This window comes from Halichoerus grypus, chromosome 9, assembly GCF_964656455.1.
Source record: "Halichoerus grypus chromosome 9, mHalGry1.hap1.1, whole genome shotgun sequence".
In the NCBI taxonomy this organism is placed as follows: domain Eukaryota; kingdom Metazoa; phylum Chordata; class Mammalia; order Carnivora; family Phocidae; genus Halichoerus; species Halichoerus grypus.
Genome location: NC_135720.1, coordinates 78,243,042 through 78,269,958, shown reverse-complemented (window position 1 = coordinate 78,269,958; position 26,917 = coordinate 78,243,042). Strand labels below are relative to the sequence as shown.

Here is a 26,917-nt window from a genome sequence, read left to right as displayed (position 1 = left end):
ACATTTAATCTATACCATACATTGTTTCTTTATGAATTTCATTTCAACAAATAATTATTGTATATTTGTTATATGTTAAATACTGTACTAGCCAGCTGGCAGAAAAGGACAAAAACATATCGTAGCTGTGTTCAAGGACTTTGAGTTTCCATGGGAATCCAAACAAATAAGTTGGCAATAACAATACAATTCTATTAGGGTTATGATGAAAGAGGTACAGTTTTTTATGGGAGCATTTAAGAGAGATAACCTTAGTTCTTAGACTGGGGCCGTGGAAGAAAAGGAGAAATTTACAAGAAAAGTGAAAGGGATATTATTTCCAGGAAAGAAACAGCAGGTACAAAAGCCTACAGGCAAGAGAAGGTGTGCAGTGTGGGTAACAACAGATAGTTTAAAATGGCAGCCTTCAGCACATGAGGAGAGTAATGATTAGAGATAAACCCAGAGAGCAAGGCAACACCACATCAAAAATTTCAAGAGTCAGTGTAAGAGGGTGTTGACTTCAAGAATATTGAGGGCATATTGAAAGGTTTTAAACTGAGAATTCAGATGACATCATAGTGGACATTCAGTCTCTTATGAAAGGCACAGAGTAAGTATGTTCCAGAAGAACATGGAGAAAGGAGGCAGCACAGTTTACTGACTGGTTCACAGATGGGTTATGTGCATGTGGACTGAGTCATCACCTTACTTGTGTTAAATTTTCCCCATATGTGACAATTAACTCATCAATAAATTTTGCTATATGTGTTCTCTCTCTCAGTGAGAGTGGATTGGAGGGAGATAAACAGACCCCAGCCAGCAGAACAAGTGAAAATGCTGTTGGAATGATGATAAACTGGTAGCTGTGGGGATGAGAAACTAAAATATGAGAATTTACGATTAATTGGATGTTGGAGTGCAGAAAAGCAATGAGTCAAGGCTTATTTTAAAATTTAGGGTTGGTAAATGGTTGCTTATTAGAGTATATTTTATCTTCACAAACTAACGTGTAAGGTCCTGGAGGTCAGAGACTCTTTCCTTCCCACTGACTGTATCCAGTACAGAACTCTCCTAGAGGAGGTTCTAGTGAGTGGCTGTGGACTGGTCATCTCAAGCTTAAGAGTGGAGACACATTTGAAATTCTGCGTGTGTTGCCTTCTTCCTTCAGAATTTGTGCAGTTCGATGAGACGATCCTGAAGCAAAACTTTTAAAGATGAATACGAACAAAAAATAGGTTGAGAGAGACTAGAATCCAGCATGTCAGAAATGAATAGCACAAGCTTCCTTTGCCTATGTTTGGAACTGAAGGAATGCAGAAAGAGGTTTTGGTTACTTTATTAATGTCTACAGCCATACCACCCTGAACATGCCCGAGCTCATCTGATTACTTTATTAATGTGTGGTATGATATATTTTGATGTCCTCAAAAATGACTACACGTATGCAAATTTTGGGTTTCACTTAATCATTTTATCTTGTATGCGCAGACACTATTTTTGATATAACATTGAAAAAGTAGCAGGTGACTCGCCAATGCAAGAGATATTCGTTTAAAAAACACCAGCATCCGTGAAAAATGTGAATTATTTTATCACTGGAATATTACTAGGTTATAGCTTTGAGTGGATGTTTGGTGAGATGGCATTCAGAGCAAAATAGCAAGTGCCACAGAGAAGGCGGTACAAAAGAAAGTATGTTAAATGACTGCTTTAGCAACCTACAAGATGAAGTTCTGCTCCCTATCCTTCATGTAGATGATATTCACTAAAGTGCATGACACCATAAATGCTTGTGGCCAGCATACAAATTCGTAATATGCCCACACCCTTCTGTTTCTATAAAATGAGATGTTGGCTTACCGAGTCAATTATTTCCCAAACAGAATGTTGATGTTGATCTTATTAATGATTTCATAGAGTTGAAATTTTTTATTTGTTAACATTACAGATTATCGTGGTTACTAACATTTTGAATAGACTCAGTTAATGAACACTTTGTAGAACAATTTTGAAAAATATCTCAAGATTCATACAAACAAAGTATATAATCTCTGTTGCAGAGATTAACATATACCAAATTTTAATTCCTGGTTCTTTTCACAGTAAAATTGCTGACGCTGGGCTCATGGCTTCATAGCTAGGGACCACATTTCCCAGCCCCTGGCAACCAGATTTGTTACAGGACTCCATTCTCTTTAAGGAAATAGAGCAAAATTCATATATATACAATTTCTAGGTCAGTTCCAATTTAAAAGTCAAGTTGCTTGTCCTGAACTGCTGTTCTCCTTCCTTTAGGCTTCAAGGATTTGAGCAGTGGCACAGTTTTGATTATGAAGATGAGGGCAATGTCTGAACAAGAATGAGATGGAGGAAGCCTCTATCTCTAAAAGATTTCATGAGGCAAAGCTGTCCTGCTGGTTAGACTGTTTTCTGCGAGAGAAATAAAATTCTATTATATTCAAGCCATTGTATTTTGGAATTTTCTTTGTTACAGCAACTTAGCCTCTATCCTCCCTAAAACAAATTCTTTTTTTTAAAATTATGTTATGTTAATAACCATATATTACATCATTAGTTTTTGATGTAGTGTTCCATGATTCATTGTTTGTGTAGAACACCCAGTGCTCCATGCAGTACGTGCCCTCTTTAATACCCATCACCAGGCTAACCCATCCCCCCACCCCCCTCCCCTCTAGAACCCTCAGTTTGTTTCTCAGAGTCCATCGTCTCTCGTGGTTCATCTCCCCCTCCAATTCCCCCCCTTCATTCTTCCCCTCCTGCTATCTTCTTCTTCTTTTTTTTTTTTTAACATATAATCTATTATTTGTTTCAGAGGTACAGGTCTGTGATTCATCAGTCTTACACAATTCACAGCGCTCACCATTGCACATACCTTCCCCGAAGTCTATCCACCCAGCCACCCCATCCCTCCCACCCCCCACCACTCCAGCAACCCTCAGTTTGTTTCCTGAGATTAAGAATTCCTCATATCAGTGAGGTCATATGATACATGTCTTTCTCTGATTGAGTTATTTCACTCAGCATAATACCCTCCAGTTCCATCCACGTCGTTGTAAATGGCAAGATTTCATTCCTTTTGATGGCTGCATAATTATGCAGCCTAAAACAAATTCTTATCCAGCAATCCCTCTGCTAGGAATCTTATAGGGGCACCTAGGTGGCTCAGTTGGTTAAGCATCTGACTCTTGATTTTGGCTCAGGTCACGATCCCGGGATGGAGCCCTGCATTGGACTCTGTTCTGAGTGTGGAGCCTACTTGGGATTCTCTGTCTCCCTCTCCCTCTGCCCCTTCCCCACTGGCTCTCATGCATGCACACATATGTGCTCTCTCTCTCTTAAAAAAAAAAAAGAAAGAAAGAATCTTACACTGAAAAAAAAAGATAGCACTGCTGCATAACTTTATTTTCTGGGCTCAAAAAGGAGAATAGAGAAATTTGAGTAAATTAAAGACAAATGAAGTTTTTGCAATTTTTAAGATGGCCTATTCTTGTAAACAGGAGAAACTGAGAACATCACCACTTTGAACTCTAAAGAAAATTTGAAAGAAAAAGATTCTTATCATATCCCAAATATTGACATATGTTATTTCTCTACTATTCACATAATAATTTCTTAATTATTCTATGAAATTTCCCAATTGTACCAATAATGGACACAGACAAATGAGCATATCCTGAAGAAAGCTATCAGGAATTATGCGATATGAGAAAAAGAAGAAAAAATTGGGAATGCTGAGCTTAAAGAAAAAATAATTTATGCAAAACCTGATAAATTTATCTAAGTATCTCAAAACCACTTAGTATAATCTGAATTACTTATTCTGAATTAATCAGGGACAGATTTAGAGTCAGTGATTGGAAGCTAAAACAAAACAAAGCCCCACAAATTTCACCTCTACAAAAAGATGACTTGTTTCTAATGGTATGAACCTTTACTAGAACGAAGAGCTAATTATCATTAGTGGTGCCCCAAAGGAAGAGTAATTACCATTTGATGGAAAGTATTCAGATAAAAGGATGGTATCTAAGGTCCCTTTGAATCCTGAAATTCTATGATTTTTTGCTAATATGACAGGCAGTTTTTCACCAATATCAGTTACTACAACTTTTCATGATTTGAAAATATTGAATAGAAATTTTTCTTTATGCAATTGTTTCAGCTTCTTTTGTATAGCAAGAATACGAACTCTGATAAGGCTGCTTGCTTCCAAATCCTAGATCCAATGTTTGGAAAAGTTACTTACACTATGTAAGACTTGGTTCTCCCATTTCCAAAATGAGGTTAATAATAATGTCTAGCGCCTAGGTTTTTATGTATGCTAAATAAGAAAATTCAACTGCTTAGTATAAATCTATAAAAAAAAACAAGAGTGTTGTGTTATTATGCCCTCATTGATTAAATCTTTCTATGTGTGATTTATTCTACTTTCAAAAATCATGTAAGTTGTCTCTTTGCAGAGCAGCTACCCATTTTTTTTAAAGATTTTATTTATTCATTGAAGAGAGAGAGAGCGTGAGCGAGAGCACAAGGAAGTAAGGGCACAAGCAGAGGGAGGAGCAGAGGAAGGGGCAGAGACAGAGGGAGAAGCAGGCTCCCCGCTGAGCAGGAAGCCCTATGCAGGGCTCGATCCCAGGACCCCCGGATCTTGACCTGAGGCGAAAGCAGACGCTTAACTGACTAAGCCACCCAGGCACCCTGCAGCTACCCATTTAAAAAAAAACTTTTTTTATAGCAGTTTTAGGTTTGCCACAAAATTGAGAGGAAAGTACAGAGATTACCCAGATAGCCCCTGCTCCCACATGTGCATAGCCTTCTCCATTATCAACATCCCCCACCAGAGTGACACATTTGTTACCATTGATGAACCTACACTGATACATCATCATCACCCAAAGTCCTTACTTTACGTTACCATTCCCTCTTAGTGTGGTACATTCTATGGGTTTGGACAAATGTATAATGACATGTATCCATCATTATAATACCATATAGAGTATTTCCACTGCCCTAAAAACTGTCTGTGCTTCTCTTATTCATTTCTCTCTTCCTCTAATTCCTGGCAATCATTGACCTTTTTACTGTCTTCACAGTTTTGCCTTTTCCAGAACATCATATAGCTGGAATCACACAGTAAGTGGCCTTTCAGCTTGGGCTTATTTTACTTAGTAATATGCATTTAATTTTCTTCTATGTATTTTAATGACTTGATAGCTCATTTCTTTTTAATGCTGAATAATATTCCATGGTCCAGATGTTCCACACTTCATTTATCTGTGCACCTACTGAAGGGCATCTCTGTTGCTTCAAGCTTTAACAATTATGAATAAAGCAGCTATAAACAACTGTGTGTGGGTTTTTGTGAGTACATAAGTTTTCAACTTCTAAGAGCCATCCTATTTCCTCTTTATTTTTTTTCCTATCCCCATTATGATCTCAGAACAAAGCATAAAAACTTCACTACATTTTTGTCTTTATGGACACTCATTTACTCCATTTTTTTTTTTTTTTTTTTTTTGTCCCCTTAGACCTGCAAAACAATCAAAAGCTCTGTTTAGCTTCTCAGCTTCCATGGGAAAAAAAAGTGGCTTTGTTTTCCCCCTGAAATTAACAGACAATACAAGGTGAAAGCAGCCCCAAATGCCAAGTTTCCTTCTCTGTATTTCTTTCTTTTAAATGATCTTAGCCATATAATTCTTCACTGTATTATTGGTTCTCCAGTGCTTTCAGGCAGAATTTTTTAAATATAATTTTTTCCAGAGTTTCTCTTTGTCCCTATCAGGACGATGGGCCTGAAAAATCTGATCAGCCTTTGCTGGACACTGAAGTTAAGGAATGCATGCTTTTTATTGCAGAATTCAAGTCTGTATTCTTTTATCTTAATACTAAAGTCCTTGGGAAATATCCAGTCATATATATAATAGTAGCAAAGTTTTATACTTTTAAAACTTGCAAGGTTGAGCAGAGTACACATCTGTTTAGTGACTTAAAGCTTTCAACGTACTTTTTATATGTAGCACTGCTGTGATCCTCACAACAGCAAATCTACAGCAGATCAGATATTTCTTCAGTTTTTAGAAGAGGGATTGGCGATATAGGGATATTAAGTGACTTGCTCAAGGTCACACAGCTTAACAAAACTTAGAAGTACTACATAGAATATTCAGTTTTATAATCCCCATCTGAAGTCTTGTTCCACTCTGCCAACTCACCCATGAACACACAGAAAAGACCCACTGAGAACAAACTAAACAATAAATCACTAGGGGAAAAAAGTGACAAACACCTATCATATGGATTTTTTAACAAATATTTATTTCTTCTCTACAATTATAAAATCAATTATATCTACCCATAAAATATTTTGACCATATTTTATTCAATAAATGTACCCTTTTCATACTTGCACTTTACTTAATCAGTTAAGAGCAGAATTTCTACTCGCAAAAGAATAGTTCAAATGTTTCTTCCAGATTGAAATTATGAAAAGTTAATGCCTACTAATTTACTTAAACACTTACAACCTACTTCAGTAATCTATTCTCTAAACATAGGTAGAATTCATGGTAGAACTCCAGAGCGTACAATTCATGGTAGACATTTTATATAGTACATGTAAGTAAAGGGTATAAAATCAGGATTCACTTTGATTTTGCAATGCATAAAAAATAGCATTAACATGTTTACATGTCTTTCCTATTAGAAGGTCCTACAAATAATATGATAATAGCTAACACTTATTGAACACTCAGTGCTATAGTGGCACAGTTCTGAATACTTTAATCAAAATCATATATAATTGTCCAAATACACTATGAAAGGTATATGTTAATATTTCCATTTGACAGATTAGAAAATCTAATTAGAAAATTAGAAAATCACATACTAGTTTAGTAACTTGTGCAAGGTAACACAGCCAATACATGGCAGAGCTGGGATGTAAACCCAAGCAGTGTGACTTTAGAGTCTACACTTTTCACCACTGTATTAAGCCACTTAAGATATGGGTGTTCAAAAAAACAACAAAATATTATACATGTGTTTCATAACCTTAGCCTGTCATGTAACAATATATTATGATCACATTTCCACAGCACTTAAAGACTGTCGCCACTAGGACTTCTTTAAAAGTTCTTCAAAAGTACCTCAGTACCTCTTGCCGCAAGGCTTTGCACATGAGATTCTCTGTCAGGAATGCTATTTTATACCCTACTATAGAATTCAAATTGTCTGACAAAGAGATGATTGAAGAATCATTTGGATCCAAAACTCAAAGTTCTTTAATTCAGTGACTGAATCAAATAAGCTATTTCTTTAGAAATATGAAAGTAAAATGTACTCAATAGTTTTAGTGTATAGATTTAGCCATATAATTTTATTCATCTAATCTCAAATAGTCTATGTGAATGCATGCTCTAGAAAAGTCATAATCCTTCCATCCTCATCCATTCTTTCCATAATAGATAAAATAAATTCATTTTTTCTTTTATCTTTTTACACCTGCAGCATCATAAACTAAAAAATAACTTGATGCAAATGTTCTGATTTTGAACCAAATAGAAAAGTAATATAATGCTAAATGTTTAAATATTTTACACTCTTTTTAATTATAGTACTGCATAAGAAATTAAATTATTTTCTGTAATTATTATATAATCTCATGTATCCTTGTGAGAATTCTGTCCTTTTAAAGAAAACATGATTTCAATATTAAAATTAATATAAAATGTATTAAAATATATTAATGACACTGCAGTATTGTATTACAAAATTAAGTACATTAATTTGGAGCACAACATATTCCTGGTAGTCTTGTAAAAGATAAAATAGATATGGAAAAATAGCTAAATGTGCCTTTTACGGCACTAAGCCAAATTTAATGAACTCACTTTGCATATACTGCCAGATGAATTGCTGGTGTCATGAGCTCTTTAGAACTACAAAAAATTGTTTAAAGATATGACATAATTATATGTTCAGAGTATAATTCAAGATCTGGTATTTTAATGTAACAGTTGTCTTTTATTAATAACTTCTACATAAATAGCCTAAGTTATTAAAACAAAAAACTTGGTAGCATATATCTTAACTCCAGACCAAGATGATAACATAGGAGGCCCCTGAATTTCCCTCCTCCTATGGTGTCCTGGAAGGAAGTGTAAAAATATAAAAATGTAGAACTTTCATATACATTTGGAGTTGTTTTCAGTTTAAAATGGCCTTTTATAACTATGAGATTTTTTACATAAACCTCATGATAATCACAAACCAAAAACCTATACTAGATACACAAAAGATAAAGAGTAGGAAATCAGTATAGCACCAGGGAAAATCATCAAATCTCAAAGAAAGAGAGCAAGAAAGGAAGAAAGGAGCAAAGGAACTATAAAACAACCAGAAAACAATGAACAAAATGGCAACAGTAAGTCCATACCTATCACTAGTTACTTTAAATGTAAATGAACTAAATTCTACAATCAAAAGACAGAGTGGTTGAATGGATAAAAAAAAGACCCAACTATATGCTGCTTACAAGAAACTCACTTCAGCTTTAAGGACACACATAGACTTAAAGTGAAGCGTGGAAAAAGATCCTATGCAAATGTAAACCAAAAGAAAGCTGGGCCGCTATACTCATATGAGACAAACCAGACCATAAGCCAAAAATTATGAGACAAAAGGTTATTATATAAAGATAAGGGCGTCAATTCATCAAGGATATAACAATTATGAATATTTATGCACCCAAAACTGGAGAACTTAAATGTATTAAGCAAATAATAACAGATCTAAAGCAAGAAATAAACCACAATACAATAATAGTGAGATACTTCAATACCACACATTCAACAATGGCTAGATCACCGAAACAGAAAAATCAATAAGCAAATGATGGACTTAAACTTCACATTAGACCAGATAGACCTAACAGACACATACAGAACATTCCATCAAAGAGCAGCAGAATACACATTCTTCTCAAGAGCACATGGAACATTCTCCAGGATAGATCATATGTCAGGCAACAAAACAAGTCTTAACAAACTTAAGAAAATTGAAACCATATCAAGCATCTTTGTCAGCTACAATGGTATGAAAGTAGAAATCAATTACAAAAAAACAGAAAATTCACAAATACGTGGAGCTTAAATAAAATGCTCCTGAAAAATCAATAGGTCAAAGAAGAAATCAAAAGAAAATTCCCAAAACATCTTGAGATAAATTAAATGATAACACAACATACCAAAATTTAGGTGTAGAGCAAAAGCAGTTCTAAGAAGGAAGTTTATAGGAATAAACACCCACATTAAGACAAAATATCTCAAGTAAGCAATCTAGTATTACTCCTCGAGGAACTGGAAAAAGAAGAACAAAATAAGCCCAGAGTCAGTAGAAGGAGGGAAATAAGAAAGATCAGAATAGAAATAAATGAAATGGAGACTAAATGACAACAGAAAAGATTAAAAAAAAAAAAACTAAGAACTTGTTTTTTGAAGAGATAAACAAATTAACAAACTTTAGCAACATTAAGAAAAAAAGAGAGAAGACTCAAAATCAAAATGAAAGAAGAGACATTATAACTGATTACACAACAATACTAAGGATCATGAGAAACTACTCTGAACAATTATATACCAATAATTTGGATAACCTTGAAGAAATGGATAAATTCCTAGAAACATACAACCTACCAGGAATAAAACATGGAGAAATAGAAAATCTAAACAAATTACTAGAAGATTGAATCAGTAATCAAAACCTTCCCAACAAACAAAAGTCTAGGGCCAGATGGCTTCATTGGTAAATTCTATCAAATGTTAAAAAAAAAACAATTAACACTAATCCTTTCCAAACTCTTCTAAAAATGGAAGATGAGGGAATACTTCCCAATTCATTTTAGGAGGCCAGCAATACCCTGATACCAAAACCAGACAAGGACACTAGAAGAAAAGAAAATTACAGGCAAACATAGATGGAAAAAATATTAGCAAACCAAATTCAACACTGTATTAAAGCATCATACACCATTATCAAGTGGGATTTATTCTAGGAATTCAAGGATAGTTTAACATATGCAAACCCATAATTGTGATACACCACATAAAAAAAATGAAGGATAAAAATCATATGATCATCTCAATAGATGCAGAAAAAGCATCTGACAAAATTCAACATCCACTCGTGATAAAAACTCTCAATACCTCAACATAATAAAGGCCATATATGACAAGCCCATAGCTAAAATCATACTCAATAGTAAAAAAGCTGAAAGTATTTCCTCTAAGATGAGTAAAAAACAGATGCCCATTCTCCATTTTCATTCAGCATAGTAAAGAAGTCCTTGCCTGAAAAATTAGGCAAAAAAAGACGGAAAAGGCATCCAAATTGGAAAGGAGGAAGTAAGATTGTCTCTGTTTACAGATGCCATGATCTATATATAAAACTCAAAAAATTGTTAGAACTAATAAACGAATTCAGAAAAGTTGCAAGATATAAAATCAACACACAAAAATCAGTTTATTTCTATTCACTAACAGAACTCGACAGAACCATCAGAAAGAGGAATTAAGAAAACAATTCCATTTATAATTGCATCAAAAAACACTTAGGAATCAAATTAAATAGGTAAGCAGTCTACACCAAAAATCATAAGGCAGTGATAAAATAAACTGAAGAAGAAACAAATAAATGGAAAGTAATTCCATGTTTACAGATTGGAAAAATTAGTATTATTAAAATGTCCATAGAACTCAAAACAATCTACAGATTCAATACAATCCCTACCAAAATTGGCATTTTTCACAGAAATAGAAAAATCAACCCTAAAATTTGTATGAAACCAAACAGACCCTGAATAGCCAATGAAACCTCGAGAAAGAACAATGCTGGAGGCACCACACCTTCTGATTTCAAACTATATTACAAAGCCATAGTAATCACACTGTATGGTATTGGCATAAATACTGAAATCACATAGATCAATGGAACAGAAAAGAGAGCTTAGATTTACTCATGCATATATAGTCAATTAATTGCCGGCATAGGAGCCAATAATATACAATGAAAAAGAACAGTCTCTTCAATAAATGGTGTAGGAAAAACAGGACCCTAACATACAAAAGAATGAAATGGGACCCCTAGCTTACACCATACACAAAAATCAACTCAAAATGGACTTAAGACGTGAAACTGTAAAACTCCTAGAAGAAAAGATAGGCAGTAAGCTCCTTGACATTGGCCTTGGCAGTTAATTTTCGGATTTGACACCAAAAGCAAATGTAACCAAAGCAAAAATAATAAGTGAGACTACATCACACTAAGAAGATTCTGCACAGCAAAACAAACCATCAACAAAATGAAAAGACGACCTATGGAATGGGAGAAAATATTTGCAATGAACATAGTCAATAGGGTTAATATAAATAATACACAAGGAACTCATACAACTCAATAGCAAAAAACCAAATAACCAATTTTAAAAATGAACAAGAAACCTGAATAGACATTTTTCCTGAATAGACATACAAACGGCCAACAGGTATATGAAAAGGTTTTAGACATCACTAAACATCAGGGAAATGCAAATCAAAACCACAATGAAATGTCACCTCACACCTGTTAGAATGGCTATTCTCAAAAACACTAGAAATAACAACGGTCAGTGAGAATGTGGAGAAAGGAAAACCCTTGTGCACTAATGATAGGAACATAAATCAGTGCAACCACTGTGGAAAACAGTATGGAAAGTTCTCGAAAGAATAAAAATAGAACTAAAAAAAGGAAGCAAAATAAATGCTTATAACTCCCAAATTGGTATCACTGATATTAATTGCTCCCAATTGCTCCCTGAAACTTAAAACTTATATATCCAACTGACCACAGACAGGGCAGTAATCTTAAACTGTACATGTTCAAACCAGAATGTCTGACACCTCTTCCTCTTCCTTTTATAGCTTTCTCCATTTCAGCTAATGGAAGCTCCTTATTTCCAATTACTCAGGTCACAGGCCTTTGAGTTTCACTTGCTCCTCTTTTTCTCCTGATGGTCAAGCTTTCAATAAATTCAATAGGTTCCATCTTCAGAATATTTCCAGAATCCACACGTTCTCACTGCTGCATTGCTCCTCCTGTTAAAATACAAGTTCTATCATTCCTCTGTGGTGGTCAAGACCCCTACTATGGTTTGATCATTTAACCCTGAGAAAAAGTCATTCCTTGTAAGGACCTCTATAATCTGCCTGTTCTTCCTCATGCTCCTCTAGGACCCCCACTGTTCACCTCTATGACTCCTTTCCCTCTTGGTCACTCCAATCCTAGCCCAACGACATCCCGCATGAGGTCCGCTCCCACCCAGAGTCTTCACGCTTGTTCTTCCCTCTGCTGAGTGCTCTTTCTACATGTCTACCTGTCATGCTTCAGGTCTTTTACTCTCATGTCTCCTTTGCAGTCAGGACTCTTCTGACCACATAAAATTGCTGTCTTTCCAGTTCCTATTTTCCTGTTCTTCTACATTCTTCTTTTTAGCATAAATCACTAACACATATTTTTAACTTGTTTATTAAGTTCACAAGGATTTCTGACTGCTTTAGCCACTGATATATCCTTAACACTGTTTGGCATATTGTAGGTACGCAATAAATGTGGTGAATAAAATGCCATATTAGAAGTCCTGAGGAAGAGCTAGGAGACTTGTGTGAAGTATAGGATCATTTCTTGTTGAAAATAGGAAAGGCTTCAAAGGACAAGTTGCATGTCAACCAAGATTAGATGATGAGTTAGGTTCGGGTGTGTGAACATGGGGTGATACCTGCAGGTGGGGGTGACTGTGCATACAAATTCAAAACTCCTGGGAAATAATGGAGGCAACAAGATAGTTATTCAATTTGGCTGGAGTGCAGAATACATGAAAACAACAGGCAGGTAACTTAGGGCATGTAAGGTAAGCAAAAAGCCTATCTGAGTCTTTGAAGTGAGGAGTATAGCTCTTCCCTCCCTTGAAGAAACAGGTAGATCTTTGCCATGTTGCATTTAGATATGAAACCTGCACTAAGAAGTTAGGTAGAGTAGTTGTAATAGCTTCCTCTTCCAGAATTCTGCTGGTGACAGTCTTTCTGTTCATCAGGCTGGCTGAGGGAAAACTGAACCAATGAACCTCATTTCTTATTGAGGTGGACCAAATATTTTTTCATGATTACCTCAGGAATACGAATTTCAGTTCCAGAATTTTCAAATTACAAACTATTCTAAGTAAGCCAGAAAATAATTATAAGCATATAGAAATAAAATGTTTTACTCCAAAAGATTTACATATAAGTGTTTCACCAGAATTGCTCTTCTATACTTAGGACCTAAATTTGAGTTTGGGGAAAAGCAATCAGTTAACTTATATAATGAGGTTTAAGAGGAAACAGTGAAGCAAGAAATTCCTCTCATGGGCAAAAATCTCTCCACTTTCCAATCTTCACTTCTCTATTTCTGCTTGGCTCAAAACAGAAAAATTCTAACCTTAATTCTCCAGGATCCCTGAAGGCATTCTTTTCTAACAAGATTACTTTTTCCTTTGTATTCATCTTTCTTAGCTGTTATGAAATCAGGGGATATACCTTCCATCGCTTCCTGAATTTACCCTCTCTCTTCATTTAAAAAAAAAAAATCAGTGATAAATAGTTAATAAAAAAAAATAAGTAAAAAAAAACCAAAAAAATAACCCAACCAACCAACAGACAAACAAAAACCACTGGTAACATGGTCAAATAAAATGAGAATACCAAATGGCAGATGCTTCAAAATAACACTCAGGGCTTATATATTTGATTAGCTGAAGCTTTTTTATTTGAGAATAATCTGTCCATAAAAAAGTAATTCACCTGGCATGTGTCGACAGGTCATATAGATCATCAGATTAACAACCCTATATTAAAGATATAAATAGTAATCATTATTATAAAATATTACATATTTATTGAGCACAGCAGACATTTTGTATGAATTATCTGATGTAATATCCCCACAACAGCCCTCTGAGATAGGATACATTATAACCCCCAATTCACAGATGAAAGAGTGAAGCAAAGCAAGGTTAAGTTACTTAACTCAAGATCATAAAGCAAATGAGGTGACAGAGCCAGAATTCAAAGGCCATCTGATCAATACAGAGTACACACTTTTAACCATTCCACAATTCTGCTTACTTTCTGTAATAGAAATTTTCTCCAGTTATTAAAAAGTAAAAGTGGCAGCTAGCATTAATTAAGCACCTATATGTCAGATATTTCACATTATTCCCTCTAAGCTTTACAACAGTCATACAAACTGGACATTTTACAAGCTAAGGAAGGAAGGCTCAGGTTGGTTTACTTTTCATTCCAGAGACTGGAGTCCTATTTTCCTTAAAAAAAATATTGGAAAACTAGACCAGTAACATTCAGCAAGCTACTTCTGCAAAATCACAAAGCTCATTGTATTTTCTTGGTGAAAACCATGACCAAATTAAGAAAGAGATAATAAAAACATATTCTATTATCTCCCCCATTTTCCAGGTCCAGCTCAAATGCCAACCCCTTTATTAAGTTTTCCTCAGTTTCTTGATCCCCAAACCTAATTAATCTTATATTTCAATTCAATTAAGGAGAAGCAATTCTAACAGACTGGGGAACAGATATGCAAACTGTTAAACCACTGTTGCTTACAGTGGGAGTCAGACCTATCACACCCTCATTTGTAAAACCCCTGCCCCTTAAAGTCTGACTCCTCTGACACAGGTTCTGCTTAGGAGTAGCATTGTCCTTGTGCTTGCCTTAACTTCTCTTCCAGATTTTAAGCAATTAAGAGCAAAGGCTGTTTTATCCTCATCCACTTTTTTATCATCTACAATATTCAATACAGTGTCTGGCATATTGTATTTGCTTGATAGTGGTTGCAATCTTGGTTGTGATGAAGAATTCAATCACCTTATCTTTGATTATCAATTATTTAATAGTCTTTCAATCCCTGAATGAATAGCTCCACTCTCTTAGTTTGTATAGCTCAATCATTTCTAGACACTTTCAATGACTTTCCCACGATCTCATGAAAGAAAAAAAAAAGTTTCACAGAAGAGTAAGAGATTTGCAAAATATTAAATATGCCATTGTCTGATGAGGGCATGAGATCAGCCCCTGATCTTATCTCTACCTTGCTCTAGAATTATCTGTGTAAGACCATAAGAATTAGCTTAGCCTATTCCAGAGACAGTTGTATGATTGAAGTGTACATAGCAAGGGGAAGAGAGTGAAACATGAGATCAGAAATTTAGAGCCAGAATAAAGAGTGTGGAATTTATTCTAATTACAACAAGAAGCAAGTGGAAGGTTTTAAGCAGTCAGACTTATGCTTTAAAAGGATTTCAGCCTTAAAAAAAAGAAGAAACTCCTTTAATTCACGGCCACATGGATGAATCTGTAGGACATTCTGCTACATGAAATAAGTCAGACACAGAAAGACGAATACTGTATGATCTCATTTACATGTGGAATCTAACATAGTCAAAATCACAGAAGCAAAGTGTAGAATGGTGGTTGCTAGGGACAGGGAGGGGGAAATGAAGAGAAGCATCAAAGGGTATAAATTTTCCATTATGCAAGATGAATAAATTCTGGAGATCTAATGTTCAGCATGGTGACTATAGTTAACAGCAGTAATTTATATATTTGAAATTTGCTGAGTGGGTAGATCTTAAGTGTTCTCACCACAATAAAGAAAGAAAAAAAGACAAGGAAAGGAAAGAAAAAGAGAAAGAGAGAGGAAAAGAGAGAGGGACAGATGGGGGAGGGGAAAAGAAAAGAAAGAAGGAAAGAGAAAGAAAGAAAAAGCAAGCAACTATGTGAGATGATGATATGTTACTTAGCTTGATTGTGGTGATCATTTCACAATGTATAAAATATATCAAGTTGTACTCCTTAAATATACACAATTCCTATTTGTCAATTATACCTCAATAAAGCTGAAAACAACAACAACAAAAAGGATTACTTTGACTACTGCATAGAGAAAGTTCTTGAAGGACCAAATATGAAAGGACTTCCACTCTGTGGTGGGAGAGGGCCTGGAGCTGTTGCAAGAATCCAGGTGGTTGATGTTGCTACCTCAACTGAGGGCTGTAGTCATGAAGCTGGTGAGGTGTGGTCTGATTCAGACTTGCCAATGCACTGGCTGTGGGTGTAAGTGAAAAACAGGAGATTCAAACTCATTTATCTTACTCTAAACTTCACGGGACTTCCACACCTTCATATTCTCTCCCTTGGTAGCTTATCATTAACTTTATTTTTTTTATTTAAATTCAATTAGCCAACATAAAAGTACATCATTAGTTTCAGATGTAGAGTTCAATAACTCATCAGTTGCATATAACACCCAGTACTCATCACATCACATGCTTTAAAAAAAAAAAAAGACAATATAAAATTTTTAAGCCTAGTTTTTCTTCTGGGTACTTCATTGCTTTATGATTTATCATTCTTATCTTCCTAGAATCTAAATACAGTTTTAAAGAGTGTGATTATTTATTCAAAAAAATAACAAAAGAATGCATGGATGCATGGAAATTAGTAGGTACCCTAAGAGGTTATCTATTCTCAAATTTGACCTTGGCAATGCAAGTAGGTATATAGAGTGGATGAGCCTTAAATAAGACAGAAAGTATGTAACATTTTTCTTTTTTTTTTTTTGTATAAATAACTTACAGCATTTGAGACTTCTATCTCATTTCAAGTTTAATATAACCACAAAAGGATTTTGAATATCATTTCAAGGAACATTTGTTGGCCACCACGCTTTTCCAAGAAAATTATAATAAAGATAATGGTTAGAATAAATGCCTCAAGATATTCTTTTATCTTTGAGAAAATGTGCAAATTTTTAAAATTTACAGATGAAGCAATATGATGGAAAATTGTTCCAGCAAGTTGTGAGTAATAGAGGTACAGAAATCACTCTTACCAGTAGTGAAGTACATAGTCCATTAATAAGAGGAATTTATTAAACAGGAATTGTGATATTTAAGAAGTACTAGTACCTGGCTACACTTTGTAAGATTATGATTCAATTGGATTGAGATGAAGCTCATGAGTTGGTATTTTAAAAAAAAATTTTTTTCAGGGGCGCCTGGGTGGCTCAGTCGTTAAGCGTCTGCCTTCAGCTCAGGTCATGATCCCAGGGTCCTGGGATCGAGCCCCGCATCGGGCTCCCTGCTCAGCGGGAAGCCTGCTTCTCCCTCTCCCACTCCCCCTGCTTGTGTTCCCTCTCTCGCTGTGTCTCTCTCTGTCAAATAAATAAATAAAATCTTTAAAAAAAAAAAAAAAATTTTTTTTCAGATAGTTTTAATGTAAAAACAGGGTTGAGAACAGGGTCTGGGGGAAACAAAGTATTATTTCTTATTTTTCTATAATATCTTAAAAACGGAAACCCATCCCCATTTTCCAAGTTAAAAGAACTCTCTTTTAAATCTGGCAGAAGTCAGGAAGGAAGCGCCATATGTGGAAAATCGAAGCTTTCGTGTGTGTGCATGTGCAAGAGCACACATGCCTACACACATGTAGTAATGGGTTGAAAGAGGACTTTTAGAACTCTACAGCCAGGTGGAGGCATACGTCGAATGGAAGTAAAGCATAATTTCTGTCCTAAGAGGGGGAAAGATTCAATTAAGAGTCAGCACACGTCTTTAAAAAGCAATACCAAATGGTTTAAAAAGAAGTTTATGGAAATAGTGACTGTGTACTAAGATTACCTTCATATTTCTATTTTAGTCCCATATTCCATTTTAAAATATTTACTAAAGATGGAGCTTTTCATCACATTAAGAGGACCTTCCCCCAAGTCCTTCCCCAACTCTTTCTGGTCTCATCTCTGGCATTTCTGCCCTGTTAGGTAATGAATGAAATTCATTAGTGCATTGAATTCAATTTAACCAAGAATTAGTGAAGACCTCCTCTACAGACTCAAGTTAAATAGAAACCACAGTAGGTAGTTTCCTTTAAACATGATGGCCAGCTTCATGAACAATTAATTTGTATTACGTTCTCTATCAAAGCCTGGTCCAGAGGGGAACAAAGCACCTGGAAAGGAGGATATCTCAATGAGTGCTTCTGGTGCAAAAGAGATCCTTCTTAAAAGTCCTCAAAGAACTGTTTCTTCTGCCTTATAATAGATGCAGAGTAGATAATTTTGTTGATCTAGAAGCCCCTTTCATATTCTACCTGAAATACCTGGGAGAACACACAATCCAGAAAACATAGAAATTCTAGAACCAAGAATGAATTGGGCTCTGTGGGGCAGAGGTGAATGCAATTAAGCAACGAATATTAACTTTTTTAACAGCAATAGGATGATTCTTAGTTAAGAAATTTTATTTTTGGGTGCCTGGGTGGCTCAGTTGGTTAAACAGCTGCCTTCAGCTCAGGTCATGATCCCGGAATCGCGGGATCGAGTCCCGCATCGGGCTCCCTGCTCAGCAGCGAGTCTGCTCCTCCCTCTGACCCTACCCCCTCTTGTGCTCTCTTTCTCACTCTCTCTCTCAATTAAAAAAAAAAAAATTATTTTTATAGTGAAAACCTTAAGACTGAGTCTCTCAAAAAATGAAATGAGGGCGCCTGGGTGGTTCAGTTGGCTAAGCCTCTGATTTCGGCTCAGGTCATAATCTCAGGATCCTGAGAAGGAGCCCTGCTTCAGGCTTAGCAGGGAGTCTGCTTCTCCCTCTCTCTCTGCCTCTCCCCCAGCCACCACTCGTGCTCTCTCTCTCTCAGATAAATAAAATCTTTTTAAAAAAATGAAATGTGTCATCATTTATGAATTTGTTCATTCTACATTAACTGAGCACCCACTAATATCAGGAAGCCATGCAAAGTGAATCTGTGAACACATGGAGGGATGCTTTAGAGAGGAGCATGGACTCTGCCTGTATAATATAGGGAAAAGCAGAGGACCATGGCATTTTTGTACCAGATTGGAATTGCACTGGAAGGCAGATCCCTCAGAGTGTGTACAACAGCAGTGTCAAATTTCTGTCTCTTACACTTTTCTTCTCTAATAGTGGATGTTTTAGTTCACGACCTATTGTGGCCACTGATGATTTTGGTGGAGAGTGAAAAAACACTGAATAGTGGTAAGACAGGCTTGTATGCAGAAGGAACACTGAGAAAGAATAGAGTAAATGTCCAAACATCATTTGTCTCTATATCACAAGCTTTCATGTTTCTTACCAACTGTACCTGGAGGTGGAGCCGTTCACTGTAACCCATACTATTAGGGTTGTGTGCTGAAGCAAGTGAATATCCACGTTATTTCAGAGAGGTGCTGCTCTAGGGATTTGCTTTGTTCCTGAGAGGCAGATGCCAGAGTCTCTGGCTGGAGCAATAAATTCAGTCCACTGGTTTATGGGAGCTTCATGTGCTGACAAGATTGAATAAATGTGCATCATAAAGCCCCTCCCTCACTCTGCCCCTGGCTCTGGCTTACTGCTGAGACCAGCCCAAGACTTCTCTCTGTGCCAGATCATGTCCTTCCTCAAAATTTGGCTCTCCTATGAAGTTTTGTTTTTTGTTTTGTTTTGTTTTGTTTTTGCCTTTGGCACAATAAATCTGAGAAACAAATTCACATGTATTCACCAGAGTATCCAAAAATGCTACCCTTCTCAAAAAGCATTTGCTTTATCAACAAAGAGGTTCAATTAATCAATAAAAAGGAGTGGCTGATGGGAAGTACTAGGAGCAGCTCTCAGGGAGAGAGATTCTTGAATAACTCTCAGAGATTGGTATATCTAGCATGTGATTCGCTTTGCTCACTGCATTTTACTTTTTTTTTTCTTACAACCTATTTAGTTATATACAAATAATGTTATTCAATTCATCTGATCAGCAAACAGTTACTGACTGGGTGCCAAGAACTATGCTTAGTTCTTAGTAGAAGCTACTCAGGTGACATGTGGCCTTATCCTCAAGGGAATGTGCCTAATTGGAGAGATAAGTCACAAACAGCTACTAACTCCTACAATAAGACAAGCACCATGGCAAATACATGCCCATGATGCTACTGACATACAGAGTAAAGTACTTAGCAGAGTCTGTGGACTTAGGGAATACTAAAGACTCCCGAAAGTTCAAGGGTGAGCAGAAGTGAGCCAGGCCAACAAGGGTGGGAAGGGCATTCCTGACAAATCACCAGAAGGTAAAGAGTAGGTGATGATAGGTAGATAGATAGATAGATAGATAGATAGATAGATAGATAGATAGATGATAGATAGATGATTGATAGATAGATAGATGATAGATAGATAGATAGACAGACAAACAGACTCTGGTTTCTGTTTTGTTTAGTTAAAATGGATGACCTGAAATTTAACCTTCAGTAATACCTAGCTGAATGGAACCACTCCTTCTAAGCTAGATAAATACTGCCTTGCATGTAACACTTCTACAAGACTATTCTATTCTCTAAGATACTGTCCTTGAAGAAATAAGCCTGGGATTTAGAGGAGAAGAAGTTATGGCTGGAATACACTATTTTCCAGTCCAATTTGTTTGTAACAGAGGCAGAAAGCTATAGCAAAAGCCATTCCCTACAAGAATAAATTGAAAAGTTCTACAGAGTTCAAGTGTTGACTACATAGCAAAATGACTATGGAATTTTCAGACGTGTTTTTGCTTTGAAGACATATTGACATGATGTCCCTTGAAAGAATATAATCATCCTTTTGAAATCATTTTTAATATACCCTATGTGATAGATTGTTATTTGCCTAAGACTATTTATTCTCTCTGAAGTTTCCAGTGAAAGTCAACCTTAGCTAGAAGCTGTGTCAAGTTGTAAAAATAAATATATCTGACAGCCCTGAGAATGTTCGAATTTGAAAAAAAAAAGTATAAAAATTGGATAATTCTACTTTATAAAAGCATAATTTGTATTTTAGTATCTCCAAATTTTTACTCCAATCATAATAATTATGCTTCATTATCAACTGAATGTGCTACACAAAAGAAGTTGACCTACTGAATGAACAGATTTGTCACTCAGAATGTAATATTTCAAGGTTATTATGAAGAGGTTTTGAAAAAGAATATCCAAAGGATTTCTTTTTTACCTGAAGGTAAAACTCTACTGCTATCATGAATGCAGAACCTAAAAGTGGTTTCAGCGGTGCAATTATAAAATACAAAACCTCTGAGCCTATTCTTATGTTGTGCCAGTTGTACAGCATTGATGTTTTAGTTGCCTCTGTCCATACACCCTGCCAACACAATCAAGCAAAAAAACAATAAGGAAATAGTAAAAAAGAAAAAAAAAAAAAGAACAAGAAAGAAAGAAAGAAAAAGAAAAAAGAAACACTTCTAATAACACATTGAACTACATGAAGATAGTGGCTAATGCTTAGACCTACACCAACATGGGTCTCTGTCAGTGCCTATACTGTTCACACATTGGCAGAATGAGCTCTGAGGGTTGCTGTACAGACCATATTCCTGGGGTTTCATCTTTTAACAGAGGATGACACTACTCCGTATTCATTTACTATGATGTAAACAACTGAGATTTTCTTGGCCATCTCTCCCTTTATGTGATCTTAGGTGTTAACACATAGCTCCTTGAAGATCAGGTAGATGATTTTTTTAAATGCACATTTTTGTAGAATAATAACAAAAAGATTAAGTTATGACCTGTATTTCTGATATGTACTTACCCTAATCATTATGTGCATTCCCATATTTTGCTGTAAAGACTGAAAGCATGCAAAGATACCTACCCGTGGTCTACAGATAAGGCCACTGTGCCCTCAACAGTTTCTGGACACTTTCAATTATCTTGTGTTTCACTTTCAAGTTCTCAGAATTTGCCAACTCAGTAACAGTCCTTTCACTGGTTCTCACAAATACGATTTGTATTTTATAAATATTTTGTATATGATTTATATAAGAAATGCCATACTGTATTGGATTCCTGATATATAACATGATGTATTAAAAAAAAGAGACCACTACACTGGAGGAGAGAATACATTGATTCAAAATCCAGTTACTGACCTTGCCTTGTTTCTCTGTCAGTGAGTGGCACTATTGTTTTGCCCAGTGTCTGAAGCCAAACTTGAGTTTTACCTGAAACATCTCCCTTCCCTCAACTTCCTCATCATATATCTTCCCAAGTCTACTTCTTAAATTTCTCTCAAATACATCTACTTCTCTTGATAGCTCCACCATTATTTGGTTACAGTTATCTCTCATCTAAAATATTACAAATGTTTTCCAACCTATAGCAGCACAAGATTGACCGTGGTGCTTTTTGTGGAAGGACTTTTGTCATGCTCATTATATTAGCAACACACATTTGTTATCTCATAGGGTCTATGAGTCAAAATCAGGTATGATTTAGCTGACTTCTAGGCTTCAGAGTCTTTTATAATATTGAAATAAAAATGTTTCATCTGAAAGTTCAATGGGGGGAAGATCTGTTTCCAAGCTCATGCAGCTGTTGGCAGGATTTCTTTTGAGTTGTTGGATAGAGAGCCCTAGATCCTTGCTAGCTGCCAGCCAGTGGCTGCTCTCCATACCTTGCATGTGATCCACTCCATAAAGCAGCATGCAATATGGTGGCTTGTTGCATCAGAACCAACAAAGGATAGAGTCCGGTGAAAGGTGAAGGCCAGAATCTTATGTAACAGATTCGCAAAAGTGGCATCCCATCATCTTTGAGATAGTCTATTGGCTAGAAGCAAGCCACAGGTCCTGCCCACACTCAAGGGGAAGGGATTACACAAGATCATAAACCAAGAGGCAGGGATCATCGAAGGCTATCTTAGAGTCACTTGGCCACAGTCAGCATTTCCTTCAGTTTCTTACACTTCCCATAAAAACACATAATTTTAGGTAAAAGTTTCTGCAGTCCATACAAATGTAGCTTCAAAGGAAATCTCTGAGGATACAGGTGTAGACAAGGGGACCCTCTTATGCGCTTCCTTACTACCCTTTACTTCTTTCTACTTACTTACCCTTTATTTCTCCTTTATTTCTCTTTACTAATCACACTGTATTACTGTATTATTGTTGTCTCCGTTATATACCAAACAAAGACCTTGGCTGTCTTATTCATTTCCAGTGCCTAGCCCAGACTCTGCTATATAGTAGGTGTTGAAAAATATTTCTTACGTGAATAAAGAAATGACTTCATGTAATGCTCTGTGGGATGACATGTTTGTTCTCTGTTATTTACCCTCATAAATTGATAAATCCCTCAAGCTAGATTACCCTAATACATCAATTCTGTCATTATCATCAATGAATGGATCAAAATCCCTCTAGAATTTATTTATTGTTTCTGCTTTTACCATGGATTAATGAGCACCATTATTTAATAACTATGTGCATTTGCCACAAAATTACCTATTTCTTGATTCAAAAAGACACTTTTATTTACATCATTCCAATAGCCAATAATCAGTCCCATGTTCATACTCTCTAACCCCTCAGAAGGCTAAAGACTGCAGTCTAAACACTTCACCAACTTCCCCTTACCTCATTGAAGAATTCCAGCCTTATTGTTCTGTCTTCATATGAAAAATATCTGATCTTTTTGATTAGTTGGCCTTGCCTGGATCTTCTCCAACTATATTATATCTGCTTTAGGGTAAATGAACAGAATTTTACACATGTACGCAGTGGTTTTGTTCAAGGCAACACAAAGTTCTTATTGAAAAGTTAATGTATAAAAATAAAGATGGTGCATTTTCTGTAAGGTATTTTATAATGGCCTTGGTTCTAGGGTAAATTGGTTTCTAGGAAGGCTTTGGGGCTGAAATGTTGGCTTTTATTTAAATTAAATTTAATTAAATTATTTAATTTAATTTAATAGCATTTAATTAAATGCTAAGGTTAAAAATTGCACCATGCCCAGTCTGGGGATAAAGTCTGTCTTCTGTAAACTCCATAATAATTTTCTTAATCTCTATCTTTACATAAGACTGCTCCTCCCTGAGGTTTTGAGAACTATTAAGTATTTTTTTAAAGTGGCTCATGCTTACCAGAAGAATGATAGAAAATTAAGTTGGAAAATTAGACTAGAACCAGTCACAATGGACCATAGATCCTTCCTATGGCATTTTGACTTAATGCTACAGGAAGTGTGGAGACACTGGAAGAATACCATGATGAGAACTGAGCTTCCAAAAGGATGGAAAGAACATTTTGAGGCTGTCACCATTATTTCAGGAAGTGGAGAGGCTGAAGATTAATGATGATAGTGATAACAATTAAGAAAAAAAGCATAAATATGATACACTTCGTATGTAGTGAAAGAGAGGACATTTATATTAACTCTTAGATTTTGAGCCTGGATGACTGGAGATGTGGTAATGCCATTGGAAGGAAAAGAGAGCACAAGAGGGAAGAAAGCAGATTCCAAAAGGCAGGGAATGGGATTCAGTTTGTAGTATACTGAGCCAGAGGAGCTGCCAGATATTCAAGGTATAAATGACTACTGGCTGTCAAAAATAAATATCTACTTATAAAGGGGTAAGGATTAAATGATTTGTTGCATTTACTGGAGTCTCTGGCACACAGTAATATTAGATAAATGGTATTAAACAAAATTTCCAAAACTCATTATCAGGATTCAACGAGGAACAAGCATTTTGATATATAAATTTTCATCAAGGTGTGAAGAAACTGAAGCCCAGAATATTTAAATAACTTTGATAAGATCTCAAAGCCAATACTGAATTGGACATTTTCTGAGCTCAATCACAAAACTATTACATAGGCAAGAAATAATAGTATTATAAAATTTAAATTATCTTGATATTTATAGGAAATATCACTCAACTAAATAGTGTCTGGTTTGATCCTAAGAAAAAAATTCATCAAGATGAAATCCTAAATTTCAGAAAGATAAAATAGCTATCAATGATATTTTAATCATCTAAGTTTTCCCCCTGAGACCAGAACCTTAGCATTTTATGAAACAGTAAGATCCACTATACATTTTTAAATTATTTATTTACAAATTCAAAACATCTCCAAAAATTCATGAAGAAAGTAAAGCTTTATTTTAAAAAAAAATGAATTTTGAAATTTTTAATTAACAGAAATGTTGGTTAGGGATGGTTCTGAAATAGTGAAAGAAAACTACTTAGAACTAAGAGGCTCCAAAGACAAAAATATTAACATTTACATATCAGAGGAAGACTTCCAGGGTTAAGGTGCCAGTGAAAAATTTCACTGCTCCCTTCTCCTAAGGTAAATCATACCAAAAGAATTAGAATAGTAAGAAACAGATAGACAAGACATTTTGGCAAAATTAGGAGATAAAATAATAAGTAGAATAAAATAGAGGCAAATTTCATCTTTGTCAAATCCAGCAGACACAGAGAGTCCTATAACAGAAAATTTGAGAAAAGGATGCCAGGTACAGTGAGGCATGCACAGGGGTATAAGATCATCCAGAGACTGTACTCTGGCATTTGCAGATCTCAAACAGCAGATTTTCAAAATTTAGACCACTCCGAGAGCAAATTCAACAGAAAAAGGATATAAGTAAGGCTGAAGCAGATATTAATAAATTAGAAAAAAACAGTGAAACTAAGAAATAAGTCTAAAAATGTATCTATTGATTAGAAATAAAAGACAAAATACTGTTAATTTACTCACAGAAGCAAGGAGGAAAATGAGTACACAAAATAAGAAATGACAACAGGTAAATAATGTCAGACATAGAAAATTAGAAGAATTATTTAAGATCACATTGCTCAAATCTATGCATATGAAACTTAAAACATACGTGAAGATAATGATTTCCAGGAAAAAAATTGAAAATCATTCCCAGAAGATGTAAGAAACTCTAAATTATTTAATTAACATGGAAAAAAAAAGAGAACTTTGTCAGGGACCTACCCTACAAAAGGCTTTGCATATGGATTATTTTGCAACATAATTCTGGAAAAAAAATAATTGAGAATTTGAGCTCAGATGATCTCTGAATTGCTCCAGTGGAGAGAAATGGGGAAAAAAAGCACCCATTAGAAATAATGTGTTTGATATGGAGAAATCATTCCTATTCAAATAAAGAGCCAGGCAATGATGGCCACTATCACCAAAATGTTTGAACATTGTTCTGGAGGAACTAGCAAACAAAATTTGACAAAAAGGGAAATAAGAATTATAAAATTTAGAAAATAAAACTGTTGTTTGCAGTTGATAATAGTAGACATGTGAAAAGTTCAAGAGAATCAACTGGAACAATTCTGTAAGGGGATTAGTCACAGAATGATTATACACAACATAGTATTCCTACAGTCATCAACACCCAGATAAAAACATATTATGGAAGAAAATATCCCAAAACAATAGTAATAAAACAACCACAAAGGGGAAGATTCCTAGAAATAAATATGTGGAATCCATACAAAGAAAAGTTTAAACCCAAACAAGAAACCCAAACAAGTCTTGAATAAATAGAAAGATATACCCCATTTCTCTATATGAATTTTTAACATCCTATAAATATCAGTTATCCCTAAATTAATCTATACATTTAATATGAATACAATAATATTACAAGAGGATATTTTTAGAAGTAAGCAAGCTGATCGTGAATTTCATTTGGAAAAACAGCTTGGGAAAAATCAGGCAAATTCAACTTGAAGAAAAATAATGAGGAATTAGTCTTCTGAGATGGAAAAAATATTTAATAAAACTGCCACAAAAAGGTGTAGTTCTAACACTTAAATAGGTAGACAATTAACAGAGCAAAATAGATGGCATGTTGATGAACTGAGCCTTTGTTCTGATATCCCCAAATCCCCACACTTGCTATTCTCCTATGTGAACGGCATAGAACTACATTTCCCAGACTCCTCTGTGTATATAGTCTTCTGTGCCCTGTGCCCTCCATCTTCAGGCTG

General features: G+C 35.3%; 1 protein-coding gene across 18 annotated transcripts in view; it reads right to left on the bottom strand.

The window, feature by feature from the left end:
• Window positions 1–1,473: 1,473 nt before the first annotated feature.
• Window positions 1,474–26,917, bottom strand: part of LOC118529283 (uncharacterized) — a 511,719-nt gene continuing 486,275 nt past the window's right edge. For 7 of the 18 annotated variants that reach the window (XR_013441213.1, XR_013441214.1, XR_013441215.1 and 4 more), the window contains one exon: window positions 1,477–2,412. The gene's annotated coding sequence lies outside the window, so the exon portion shown is untranslated. Of the gene's footprint in view, window positions 2,413–26,917 lie in introns of all 18 variants that reach the window. The other 11 variants (XR_013441209.1, XR_013441211.1, XM_078055068.1 and 8 more) reach the window with 4 other exon arrangements.